A 13,134-nucleotide genomic window follows, 5' to 3' on the forward strand; every position below is an offset into this window, starting at 1 on the left:
TGCTCTGCCTAGAAATTGTGCAAATCTCTTGGGCAGTCAGTCCAGTTCCCAGCTAGAAATGCACATTTCCTTCAAGCAGTCGAACAACCTCTTCCATCTGTAGCTGAGTTGACCAGTTCCCTCCAGGACCGAGCAAAACAGACTTGCATGCATGAGTTGCTTCTCCCAAGGAAGGATACAAAGGCATCCCTTGTTTCAGGGATCTATTTTTAACAGTTGGAGGTTACATGCAAGGATCATTTCAGAAATCTCCCACTAAGTGTCGCATTCCCTAGATTTGTAGCATGCAGATCACAACCTTGATGTTGTCAACACTCATCAACCGAACGTTGTTGACCTCATTCCTCACATCAACCTTGTAGCTCTGATATCCCACATCACATCTAGGATCAGTGGGCACATTCATCTCAACTGTTTTGGGGTAACCCCGCTTCCCATGCCTTGTGTTGCATTTTTGTCACCTTTTGTGTTTTTTCTTGTGTGAGCACTGTTTGCTTGATTTCTTTGAATTCTTGCCATCATTTACATGTATACTAGCTTGTCCTAGCACTATTTCAGTTTTTGTCAACATCTCACTACTGTCGCATGCATGAAACTGTTTTTCGTGAACGGTTGCTGATTCGGCGACTCGCCTCACCCACATGCATGTTGTTCCATTTTCTGAATCTGTCATTCACCATTTGCATGCATGATCATTCACTTATGCTTACACTCAATATCAGCATGCATTCACATTCACATTAGCGTTCAGTTGCCCCTCGGCGAGTCTGGCCAACCTTGGCCTGGACTCTGCCTCACTAGACATCGTTACACAATCCTGAGAGGGAAGGCTATGCCTTCCTCTCCAGAAATGCACATTTCTTCCCAACAGCTGTTCCCCAGGCCTGCTTTGTGCAATCTTGAGGGACAGTGACTGCTGGCCAAGAAAATTACGCAATGCAGTCACTGAGCCTGCAACCATTGCCAGCTGAGATTGCGCATTCCGCAATTCCAGCAATCAACAACCAGACTGGACTGTGCATTTCGTAGTTCCAGCAGTCAGGCAATCTCCCAATAGCCCAGATTGTGCCTTGTGTAGTCTTGGTAGTCAGTCTCCTGACCTCCCAGCTGAAATTGCACAGCCTTCATGATCAGTCACACAGGTTTGTTGCAAGTTAGTTCTCAAGTTCATTTTGGTTTTTGACAAACAGATTGCTTGCCATAAGTGTTTCCATGTCTCCAGGTATTGCTGGAGTTCATCTGCCTCTCAGTAGTGTAGGCACAATGGTTTTTAGGAGGGAAGAGTGGAAGACACCGTTTAGAGCACACCTGGAGATGCAGTCGATCAAATTTCTATGCGCTTGCCTACTCACGAAGATATCAAGTTGTTGGTAAACAAGGAATTCAAGATATCACAACGAGCAGCATCATGAAAAACAACTGAAAGTAACATACCGAATGCAAAGAATGCAACGAACACAATGAATGCAGCGAATACAACGAATGCAATGAATGCAAGAGGAAGGTTGTTGACAACACAGAGGTGGAACAACGTTGCAAGATCAAGCAGATCCACTGATGATGAAAGCAAATTTGGAGACTCAGGCTATGAGGTGACGACGCGACATGAAGATCATGCGAAGACAAGTAATGGAACAAAGGAGTTGCATGTGTTGAAGCAAAAACTCAAGGAAGAACATGAAGATGCACAGACAGATGAATGAGTTGCAGCAGGAACATGAGAAAAAATGGGCGCGACATGCACTCACGGATGAAACTGCACCCATACAAGTTAAAGATCCATCCTAGCAGCTGGCAAGGAGCAGACATGGTGAGCAGTGTTGTTGATCACATGCAAGGGATACAACAACATGCACATTATTGTGCGCACGCATGCATTCCAGCCCATTCAGCACACTCACCAAGGCGAAGAAAAGAAGCAAGTCCAACTTGAGTGGAACATGTACTTCGACAAGTTGATGCGCATGACCATCAACACACACTTGAAGATCAACATGGAAACTTGCGTCAGTGTGTTGCCGGTTCAGCCACACCCAAGAATACCATGCACATGTTAGCAGACAAGTTGGATGAAGGAGCCGAACCAATGCACCGGTTGCAACAGAGGCAAGAGTTCACTTCAACAAGATGTCACCATGAGGTGTATGCACACCATCATGGATGACCAAGCTTGGCATCAGCTCACCACCTTCACCATCACAAGCATGCCAAAGAGTTGGTCTCATCACAACGGACCAAGTGTCAGTGATGTCTTGCATGGCTTGCTCAAGCCATGTCGTCTCACATGAATACATGTGCATTGTAATGTAACGTCATGTCAAGTGTAAGTCAAGTGTCAATAATTGGATGTAATAGTCATAGAGTAGATGAATAGTCATGAGGGTAGATGAACTGTCACAAAGGGGAATGTCAAGGGTCACCTCACCTTTTGCTGTAAATAGTCCCTTGTAACTCACTATATAGGCTTTTGGTCAGCCAAGCTTCTGATAAGACTATCTTGGAAAGAGATTGGACAATATTGTAACGCGCCTTGGCTTCTCCACTGCACGGAGCTAGTTCATCTCTTTGGAGGAGCAGGCAGATGTGGCTATAACGTTCCATTGTTGGGGCTAGCAGGTTTACATAGATGTATTATATGATTGGAACTTACACTTCTTTATATAATAAGAGACAACACATTTTCATGCATATGTTGTTATTGTAGTTGGACTGTTCCGGTTTCTATAGCAATGTATGTTGTTTAACTTATGTAGTTGTGTATGAACACTTTTGTATGAAATTATATGAATCCTGTTGCAGATGTGTTGTTGGTTTAACCATCACTTTGGATTGCCGGACTGAATTGCTTTCTAGCTTGTGATGCATCTTCGCTCATGTGCTCCCTTCCCAACTGAGTACACTTACAAGTTCCCAAGGGGTGCACTCATCTCAAACCATCTGTGTTAGAACCTCTCATGCACCTTCCTTGACTCACTGCAGTGATCACACCCTTGCTACTAAAATAGTTATCTTACTTGCCTCTGTGCGACATCGCGGTCAAGGCATTGCTATATGACCCACTGCTGGGACTCCTACACCAAACAATCTGAGGTCTAATTGGGACTTCTTACTAATGAGATCCCCTTACATGTTAGCGGGTCCAGCACCGTCAACATTTTGGCGCTAGAAGGAGGGCCAAATGACAAGCTGAGTCCTCACATCTGTTTTGAATCTCTATACATCTTGATCTTCCAGAATGCATGTTTATGGGAACAATTTCACTATCTCAGAAGAGCTCTCGGATGACTTGTCTAATGAAACATATGATGGTGGAGGCTACGCAGCTTTGGTTAGGCTCGCAGTTGGCATTATAGGCTCATGCGAAAGACATGGACTCTTCGAGGAATACATGAGATGCACGCTATTCATCTCCATGCTACAAGGACACCTAATGCACTGGTGTGCCACACTACCCGAAAAATATATTCATTCTCTTGTTCATCTGGTCCGAGAGATAGACAGTGCTTTCAATCAATTTGACCATGAAGCACTTGATCAAAAAATTCTGAAATTACGGAAAGCATTTGATGAATTCGTTGATCAGTTTTACACACGCTTTTGTAATCTTGCATACTGATTCCCTGAAGATGAAATTGATTGGGAATTTCTTTATGGAAGATTTGAGTATCTTCTTCACATATCCGAACCCCGCTCAGAACACTTCGGTGATGGAGCTGCACAATCACAGGCAGACATAGTTGTTGTCACAAGTCACTGTCCGCCTTCACCTCATCAAACAACTCCACCACCGCGGAGTGATGTGGGAGATAATGCACACACCTATGTCGAACTGTCTCATCCTCCCACCCCACCTGCTCTTGAGATTTGTGCAGTTTTGGCTTGCAAGCATGTTGGTTGTCACGTGGACTCGTTCCCTCGACCTCTGTCCTCATGTTCTGTTGATCCTCCGGATTGTACTATCTTGTGTTCTCCCATTCCAGAATCCTCACCTATTGTGAACGAGGATCAAGCTATTGACAGAGTTGGTGTTATGCATCCAACCTGCGCCATCATTCATGATGAGTGTGTGAAGGAAGCTAAAAAAGGGCCCATAGTGAAGGATGAATCCCTTCCAGCCGCACCTTATCCGCTTCATCCTGAAATCCCTTGTGATTCTTCCACTACTGATTTCTCCTGTGAAAAATCATTTCTGGATGCTTCTATTTTCGATCATTCATAGGATACCTCGATTGTCAGTCTGTCATTACAGTGCGGAGAGGACACTCCTTCCTCGGAAAATCCGTTCAATCTATCATTTATCTTTCTTGAAAACAGAGAGGGTGAACATATTTTCTTCTCATCTACCCCTCTACCCGATTCATCAAATCAAGAGGGATGTCGACGAACATCTCAAATTTTCTAATCTTGGTTGTCTTGATCTATTCACTTCCTCCTCCAATCATGATGTTGATTCAATCATGGTTAATCTATCCAAGGCACTAGTCTACAATGATCTATCTGTCAACGAAGTCGAAACCTCCCTAGAATGTCGAGGCATTTCAGCTCGAGCTAATGGTTATGTCAGGCCCTCACTGTCCTGAGGTTGGTTTCACTTCCGGTTAGGAAATTGTTGAAACACTCAAGGCTCCTCATCACTCTCTATTTTGCATAGAATATCAACCAAACACCCAGATTTCACTTCCTCCACTCGGACTACACGATCCCATCGCTCATGCGTTGAAGGAATCTTACACAGCAAGCACACATGCACAAGACAAGTGGTCTACCTTTCTCATGTTTTCTTGCATGTCACAATCAAGAGAATGCATTCACTCAACATCTGCACATGGTGTAGCACAACATCATGGTAGCACCATAGAATGCATGTCATGCACTTTCACTCATCTCGGTTCTGTGGTCACTTGTAAGCTCGGAGTGTGTTTGTCTTCACTGTTACATATTTCTTGTTTGTTGGTTCACACAAATGTCTTGTTTGCAAACCATGCCTTCACCAACATGGGTCAACCAATGCACCGATGGCTGCATTGGAAGTATCACTTCACATGAGATGACCCATGCACTGTTAGCTTAGGAGTAGGAGTAGTGTTTGCTTTTGAGTTGTTTTCTTGCATGCTTGTTTGCTTACCTGCTTTGTTTATTTGTTTGTCTTCTTGCTTGTTCGCTTACTTGATTTGCTTTCACTTTTGCTTATGCTCTTTCTTTGCTTTGTTGTTTGTTAGTTTGCTTGTTTTGTTTCATAGGATAGTTTTGCATGAAACCATGTATGACTCTTGAAGAAAGCTGGGTAAAGTAAAAGAGGCCTTGTGCTGCTATCACTACTTGGTTATCTGTCATCCTGCCTCTGTATGAAGAACTTGTTACTTTCAATCCATGGTACGTCAATGGAAAATACGTACTATTCGAAGTGAACCTTGGTGAAAACACAATGCTTGTGCGCTAACTAGTCTCACCTACTCTAGTCGGTTGTTTTTGGGTTAACCTTGTCAGCTCAGTCAAGTAGAGTAAGGTGAGGGGGAAAACCTTAACATGCATGTCAGAGGTATAATAAACTACTTCTCTGCATGAACAACCTCTTCTACTCTCAATAAGTCAGGATCCCTCTTCCACCTATGAAATGAATAAGTGCTATGCACAGTTAAAAAATGAAAAAATGAAAGTGAAAAAATTCAAAATGAAAAATTAATAAGGTGAAAGAAGAGAAAGGCTTTCTGCACAGGGAGATGATGCAAGTAACTCCACTGGGGTACTGACTAGGCTCACTGGCAGTGGAGCCATGCTTGTGTTCCTATGTGACTCCGTTGGGGTACTGTCTAGGCCTGCTGGCAGCGAAGCAACACCAGAGATGAAACTAAGACTCTGACGACTATACTGCTTGTGCATCAATATACCCCTCAACCCCAATCGAAACAACTGTGTTGCCTTGGCTTGGAATGTGTCTCAATCGACCAAGATTTTGGTAGATGCTACATCTTACAATCAAGCTAGTGTGGAAACCAAGAGGAGCTGAGAACTAAATAATACTTCCAGAGGTGTTAGACTTTCTTTTCATGAACAAGGTCCATTCAGAGAGTTGGAGTTCTACCAGTGTGTCGCCAAGTGTTGTAGCGGCTACAACCACCCTCCAAAATTTTGCCTTAGCATCGTTTTGGAGCCTCCCTTCCATCCTTCACGTTAGCTTTCCTTTCTTCGTTAAGTTCACAAGCTTCAATGTTTCGCTTGCACAAAGGAAGCCTGTCGATCACAACTTGATGCATTCCCCTCACACGCTATTCACCTGGACTTGGTCCAGCTACAGGCTGAGCAACTTCCCCAAGAAAATTGCACATTTCTGGAGGGAAACCAGCCTTCCCCCCAGAAATTGTGCAATCCTGTCTGGCAGCCTGCTGGGCTCCAAAATTGCACAATTCTGCCAGTCAGGACTCACAGTGAAAATTGCTCAATTTTCCCCAGCAGGGCTGCTCAACCCAGAATTTGTGCAAATCTGGGCAGCAGTCAGCTGCTCTACCCAGAAATTGCACAAATCTCCTGGGCAATCAGCCCAACTCCCAGCCAGAAATGAAAATTTCCTTCAAGCAGTAAAATAGCCTCTTACATTTGTAGCTGAGTTGACCAATTCCCTCCGGGACCGAGCAAAACAGACTTGCATGCATAGGCTGCTTCTCCCAAGGCATCATGCAAAGGAATCCCTTGTTTCAGGGATCTATGTTTAATAGTTGAAGGTTACATGCAAGGATCATTTCAGAAACCTCCCACCAAGAGTCGTTTTCCCTATATTTGTGGCATGCACGTCACAACATTGATATTATCAAAACTCATCAACTGGACATTGCAGAGCTCATTCCTTACATCAACCTTGTAGTTTTGACATCCCACATCACATCTAGGAGCAATCGACACATTCAACTCAACTATTTTGGGGTAAGCCCGCTTCCCATTCCTTGTGTTGCATTTCTGTCTCTTTTTGTGTTTTCGCTTGTGTGAGTAATGTTTGCTTGATTCCTTTGAACGCTTGTTGTCGTTTACATGTATACTAGCTTTTCCTAGCACTGTTTCCGTTTTCGTCAACATCTCACTACTGTTGCATGCATGAATTTTTTTTCACGAATGTTTGCTGATTCAGCGGCTCGCCTCACCCACATGAATGTTGTTCCATTTTATGACTCTGTCATTCTCCATTTGCATGCATGATCATTCACTTATGCTTACACTCAGTATCAACATGTATTCACTTCACATTTGCATTCAGTTTCCTGTCGGTGAGTCTGGCCAACCTTGACCCGAACTCTGCCTCACTAGACAACATTGCGCAATCCTAAGAGGGAAGGATCTACCTTCCTCTCCAGAAATGCGCATTTCTTCCCAGCAGCTGCTCCCCAGACCTACTTTGTGCAATACTGAGGGACAATGACTACTGGCCAAGAAAATTGTGCAATGCTATCATTGAACCTGTAGCCATTGCCAGCTGAGATTGCACATTGCACAATTCCAGCAGTCAGTGGCCACACTGGACTGTGCATTATGCAGTTCTAGCAGTCAGTCAGTTCCAAATAGCCCAGACTGTGCCTTATGCAGTCTTGGCAGTCAGTCTCCCAACCTCCCGGCCGAAATTGCGTAGCCTTCATGATCAATCACACAAGTATGTTGCAAGTCAGTTCTCAAGTTCATTTTCGTTTTTGAGTGACAGATTGCTTGCCATGAGTGTTGCCATGTCTCCAGGTATTACAGGTGTTCATCTGCCTCTGAGTAGTGCAGGTACAATGGTTTCCAGGAGGGCAGAGTCGAAGACACCGTTCAGAGCACACCTGGAGATGTAGTCGATCAAATGTCTATGAGCTTGCCTACTCACGAAGATATCAAGTTGTTCGTAGACAAGGACATCAAGATATCACAGTGAGAAACATCATGAACAACAACTGAAGGCAACATACCGAATGCAACGAATGCAGCAAACACAGTGGATGCAACGAATGCAATGAATGCAAGAGGAAGGTTGTTGACAACACAAAGGTGGAACAAAGTTGCAAGCTCAAGCAGATCCACTGATGATGAAAGAAACTTTGGAGACTCAGGCTATGAGGTGACAATGCGGCATGAAGATCGCGCGAAGACAGGGAATGGAACAAAGAAGGAGTTGCATGCGCTGAAGCATCAACTCAAGGAAGAACATGAAGCTGCACAGATAGATGAATGAGTTGCAGCAGGAAAAGGAACAATAATGGGCACGACATGCACTCATGGATGAAAGTGCACCTGTACAAGTTAAAGATCCATCCCAGTAGCTAGCAAGGAGCATACATGGTGAGCAGTGTTGTTGATCACATGCAAGGGATTTAGCAGGATGCATATCATTTTGTGCACACATGCACTCCAATCCATTCAGCACATTCACCAAGGCGAAGACAAGAAGCAAGTCCAACTGGAGCGGAACATGTACTTCGGCAAGTTGATGCACACGACCATCAACACACACTTGAATATCAACACGGAAATTATGCATCAATGTGTTGCCGGTTCAGCCGCATCCAAGATGACCATGCGCATGTTAGCAGACGAGTTGGATGAGGGAGCCGAACCAATGCACCGACTGCAACAAAGGCGATAGTTCACTTCAAAAAGATGTCACCATGAGGTGTATGCACACCATCACGAACGACCAAGCAAATCACCACTTTCACCATCACAAGCATGCCAAAGAGTTGGTCTCATCACAACGGACCAAGTGTCAGTGATGTCTTGCATGGCTTGCTCAAGCCATGTCGTCTCACATGAGTACATGTGCATTGTAATGTAACGTCATGTCAAGTGTAAGTCAAGTGTCAATAGTTGGATGTAACAATCATAGAGTAGATGAAGAGTCATGAGGGTAGATGAACTGTCACAAAGGGGAATGTCAAGGGTCACCCCACCCTTTGTTATAAATAGTCCCTCATAACTCATTATATAGGATTTTGGTCAGCCAAGCTTCTGATAAGACTATCTTGGAAAGAGCTTGGATAGTATTGTAACGCGCCTTGGCTTCTCCACTGCACGGAGCTAGTTCATCTCTTTGGAGGAGCAGGCAGATGTGGCTGTAACGTTCCACTGTTGGGGATAGCGGGTTTACATGGATGTATTGTATGATTGGAACTTACAATTCTTTATATAATAAGATCCAACACGTTTTCATGCATATGTTATTGTAGTTGGACTATTCCGGTTGTTGTAGCAATGTATGTTGTTTAACTTATGTAGTTGTGTATGAACACTTTTGTATGCAATTATATGAATCCTGTTGCAGATGTGCTATTGGTTTAACCATGACTTTGGATTGCCAGACTGACCTACTTTACAGCTTGTGATGCATCTTCGCTCGTGTCTTCCCTTCCCATCTAAGTACACTTACAGGTTGCCAAGGGGTGGACTCATCTCAACCCACTTGTGTTAGAACCTCTCATGCATCTTCCTTGACTCACTGCAGCGGTCACACCTTTGCTACTGACAGAGTTATCTTACTTTCTTCTGTGCGACATCACAGTAAAGGCATTGCTATATGACCCACCGCTGGGGCTCCTACACCAAACGGTCTGAGGTCTAATTGGGACTTCTTACTGGGGAGATCCCCTTACATGTTGGCGGGTCCAACACCATCAAGAGAGGTCTAAAATGGGCCTCATAAGAGAAATGTACAACCAAAATAAACTTTATAAGAACCAATAGGATTCAATATGATGATGTCAACCATGGGGGATGATTCACCATTTTTGGAGTAAAAAAATAAAAGATAAAAAATATTAAAATAATAAAATAATAAAACTTCCTTTTCGACTCGTATTTTCAACTTATCTCCCTAAGATTTTACTCAAATTTCAAGGGGGAGTACTTGTTGGATGAAAATTTTGATTCCTCATCCAGGGAGTACCCATGTTGTATACTTTTGATGGACCCTTTTACACGAAAAATGAGAAATACATGAAAAAATGTGATTTCAATAATGTTTTTCATGTATTTCTCATTTTGGTGTAGCAGGGTCCATCGAAAGTATGCAACATGGGTATTCCTTGAATGAGGAATCAAATAATGCATCCAACGAGTGTTTCCACTTGAAATTTGAGTAAACCATAGGGAGACAAGTTGAAAATACAAGTTGAAAAAATAATATATATATATATATATATATATATATATATATATATATATATATATTTTGTTTCCTCTAAAATTTGATGATGTAATCTAATATTATTTTATTATTTCCACTATTATTTTATTATTTTCTTAGGAGGCCCATTTTAGACTTCAAAATTCCCCTAATGAAACATAAGTCTTTTTGTCTCTATTGTTTCTAAATCAAGCCACTAGATCTAGGAAGTTTTATTTTGTCCGCAAAAGGAAATTATCTGTTAAACAACTTGGCGATCATACTAGGGATCGAGTTGTTCCTTTAGTGGTTTCCTTTTCCTAGTCTTCTAGGTGTTGAGAAATATAAGGCATTAGCATTAGGTGATTTCTCTTATATTAGTGACTACTTGTGAATGATTTTTACTTATTTAGATTAGAATCTTCTTCATGTTAGATTATTATTATTCTTCTTCATAAAATAGTAACAAATGCATGAACATAAATAGACAAGAGACACCGAATGTAGGCTATGAACCAGGGCCAAAACCTCTCCCTCTTGAGAGGAAAAGTCATACAAATTCTTCTTATAGAGATTCTAGTTGACAAATACCAAGACCAAGACCAAGAACCTTGACCTATTAGCCACTCCAAGACCAAGACACCAACTCTCTTGATAGTCAGCCTTCTGCTTGACTCCTCCTCTTCCACTTCAGCTTTCTTCGCTTATCACCATGAACTGAGATCATCTCCTATCGAACTGTAGTGACATGGAAACTCATTACTGTCATAACACCATACCGAATTTATGTGGCTTCATTAGAACAATGATATGTGGCTTCCATAAGTCCGAACTTCATGCTATTGAACTCCTTGACTGTGATTATATCTGAGCTCCTTGACTCCTTGTTGTCCCTTGGAAAGTCCTTACATTCCCTTTATCATGAGAGACCTTCGCCGCTCGTTCATTACCTTCTTTTTGTGATCCGAATCTTAGAGAATTTGAGTTTCTCAACTGTGATTACCCTTAAACATATCCTCACCGTCCTCTAAACTTATTCACTGTAATTATCATCCAAAATTACAGAGATGTATACGAATTCTCTGTTGTCCCTTCCATCGAACTTGTCTCTGATATACCCATCCGAAAAACTCAGAGAGATCCGAAATTTTCTGTGTGAATGCGAAGAGCCTAGCTATGTATATATAGTAGTTTGTCTCCAAAAATAAGTCAACATGATATATCAAAGGGATGTGTCCCTTTAACTGTGAGTCGACATGAGTTTAATTTATTCATTTGGAGGTCGACTTGAAGAGAATGGCTAGTGCTTGTCGTTGGAGGGCTATCTAGACATTTTGTAGACTCATATACATTGATATATCCCCAAGAAGGGTTCTTCATACATGACATAGAATCTTTGACTTTTAATGACCAATCCTAAGGCTCTCAATGGGAGGAATCTAAAAATAAAATCACTTTCTCATGAAATCCATGAAGCAAGGCTTACAATAATACTTTCATTTTTCTTCATTGCATCATTTACAAAAGTCACAATTACATGTCATTATGAAGACCTGTAACAACCCTGGTGAAAATTCAATGTAAAAATATATAAATACCATGGATGATGGGACACGTATTCCAAGCTGAATGGTGGGAAAGACATCCTAGTGGGTGTTCATTTGGTTGTTTATGGTTAAGGAAATTGGCAAAGACATTAAAGAGGAAAAAAGGTATTTTGGCACATTTATTTATGAAAATAATGGAAATTAGGAGAAAAGGAAGGTGAAAGGTCACATTTTGCATGTGAGGAGGAGATTGAAGGAAAATAATGGAAAATGAAGAAAATAGAGGCCTCATTAGTAAAAAGGCTTATGAGAATCAGTGGGCAAGGCTTGGTCAGTTCAGTTTTGGAGCTCTCTCATTATTCTCTCTCTCTCTCTCATACTCTTGGATACTTAGAGTTTTCTTGGAGCACTCTTGGAGGGTGTGGCATACTTGGATTCTTGGAGCAAGAAGGAAAAGGAAGAGTAGGAAAGCACAAGAAGGCATCAACATCAGCAACTACATCAGATTTTCTTGCAGGTACCGAGTTGCATGTATGTTTTCTTCACTAGTTTTGGCATGCATGGCACATGCATGTGGTTTCTTGGTTGTGATCTATCATTGGCATGGAGGATTGCCTAGATCGACAATGGATTTCCTAGCCTTTCCATTTCCTGGATAACAATGGTGATTGTGGGTTTAATTTCATTGTTTTGTTTTGGTTGGTTCTCATGTTTCCTTAGATTGGATTGAGTTACTAGTCTTGGAAGCCCTGGTTGAACAAATGCTCTGAAAGCTAGTCTTGGAAGCCCTAGTTGGACAAACGCTCTGGAAGCCCTTGGTGGGTTGAGTTACTAGTCCTGGAAGGCTTGGTTGGACAAATGCTCTGGAAACCCTGTATAAGCTGTGGGTTGAGTTACTAGTTCTGGAAGCCTTGGTTGGACAAACACTTTGGAAGCCCTGGAAGTCTTGGATGGAGACCAATCTGATGATGGTTTTTGGTGATGTCCGATCGTGAGGTGGAATCACTGTTTGATGGGTTGAGGTGGGTGGCTTCTGGAAGCCCTGGATGAGTTTTGATTGATGTGTTCTATGATATCCCACATTTATGCTTGGAATATCGCATAGGGGTGATTGGCTGAAGAGAGACTTGGATCAGCCAATCTATGGTCGGGTGGAACGTGGTAGTCCCATCTCTAGCTGGTTCATTGCATTTATTAATGAAAAAATTCATTCCCTTGATTTTCATGTGCAAAATTACTGATGTATATATGGATTTTGATAGCTGATTTGTTTATTGTATTTTTGTTCCTATTATGTTGTTTATATGCACATTTACCCCTAAGGGTGTTACAGAGTGGTATCAGAACTTCCAGGTTCAAACACTTGGACTAGATGGGCTCTATCATAGGTGAAATGAAGAACAAAGGTTAAATTTTAGACCCTTCTGTCATATCTGTTATAACTTTTCTTCTGTGGCATATTAGAAGTTG

The sequence above is a fragment of the Pinus tabuliformis genome, chromosome 7 (assembly GCF_031772625.1).
Source record: "Pinus tabuliformis cultivar Carrire ecotype Pingquan chromosome 7, CPIR1, whole genome shotgun sequence".
Classification (NCBI taxonomy): domain Eukaryota; kingdom Viridiplantae; phylum Streptophyta; class Pinopsida; order Pinales; family Pinaceae; genus Pinus; species Pinus tabuliformis.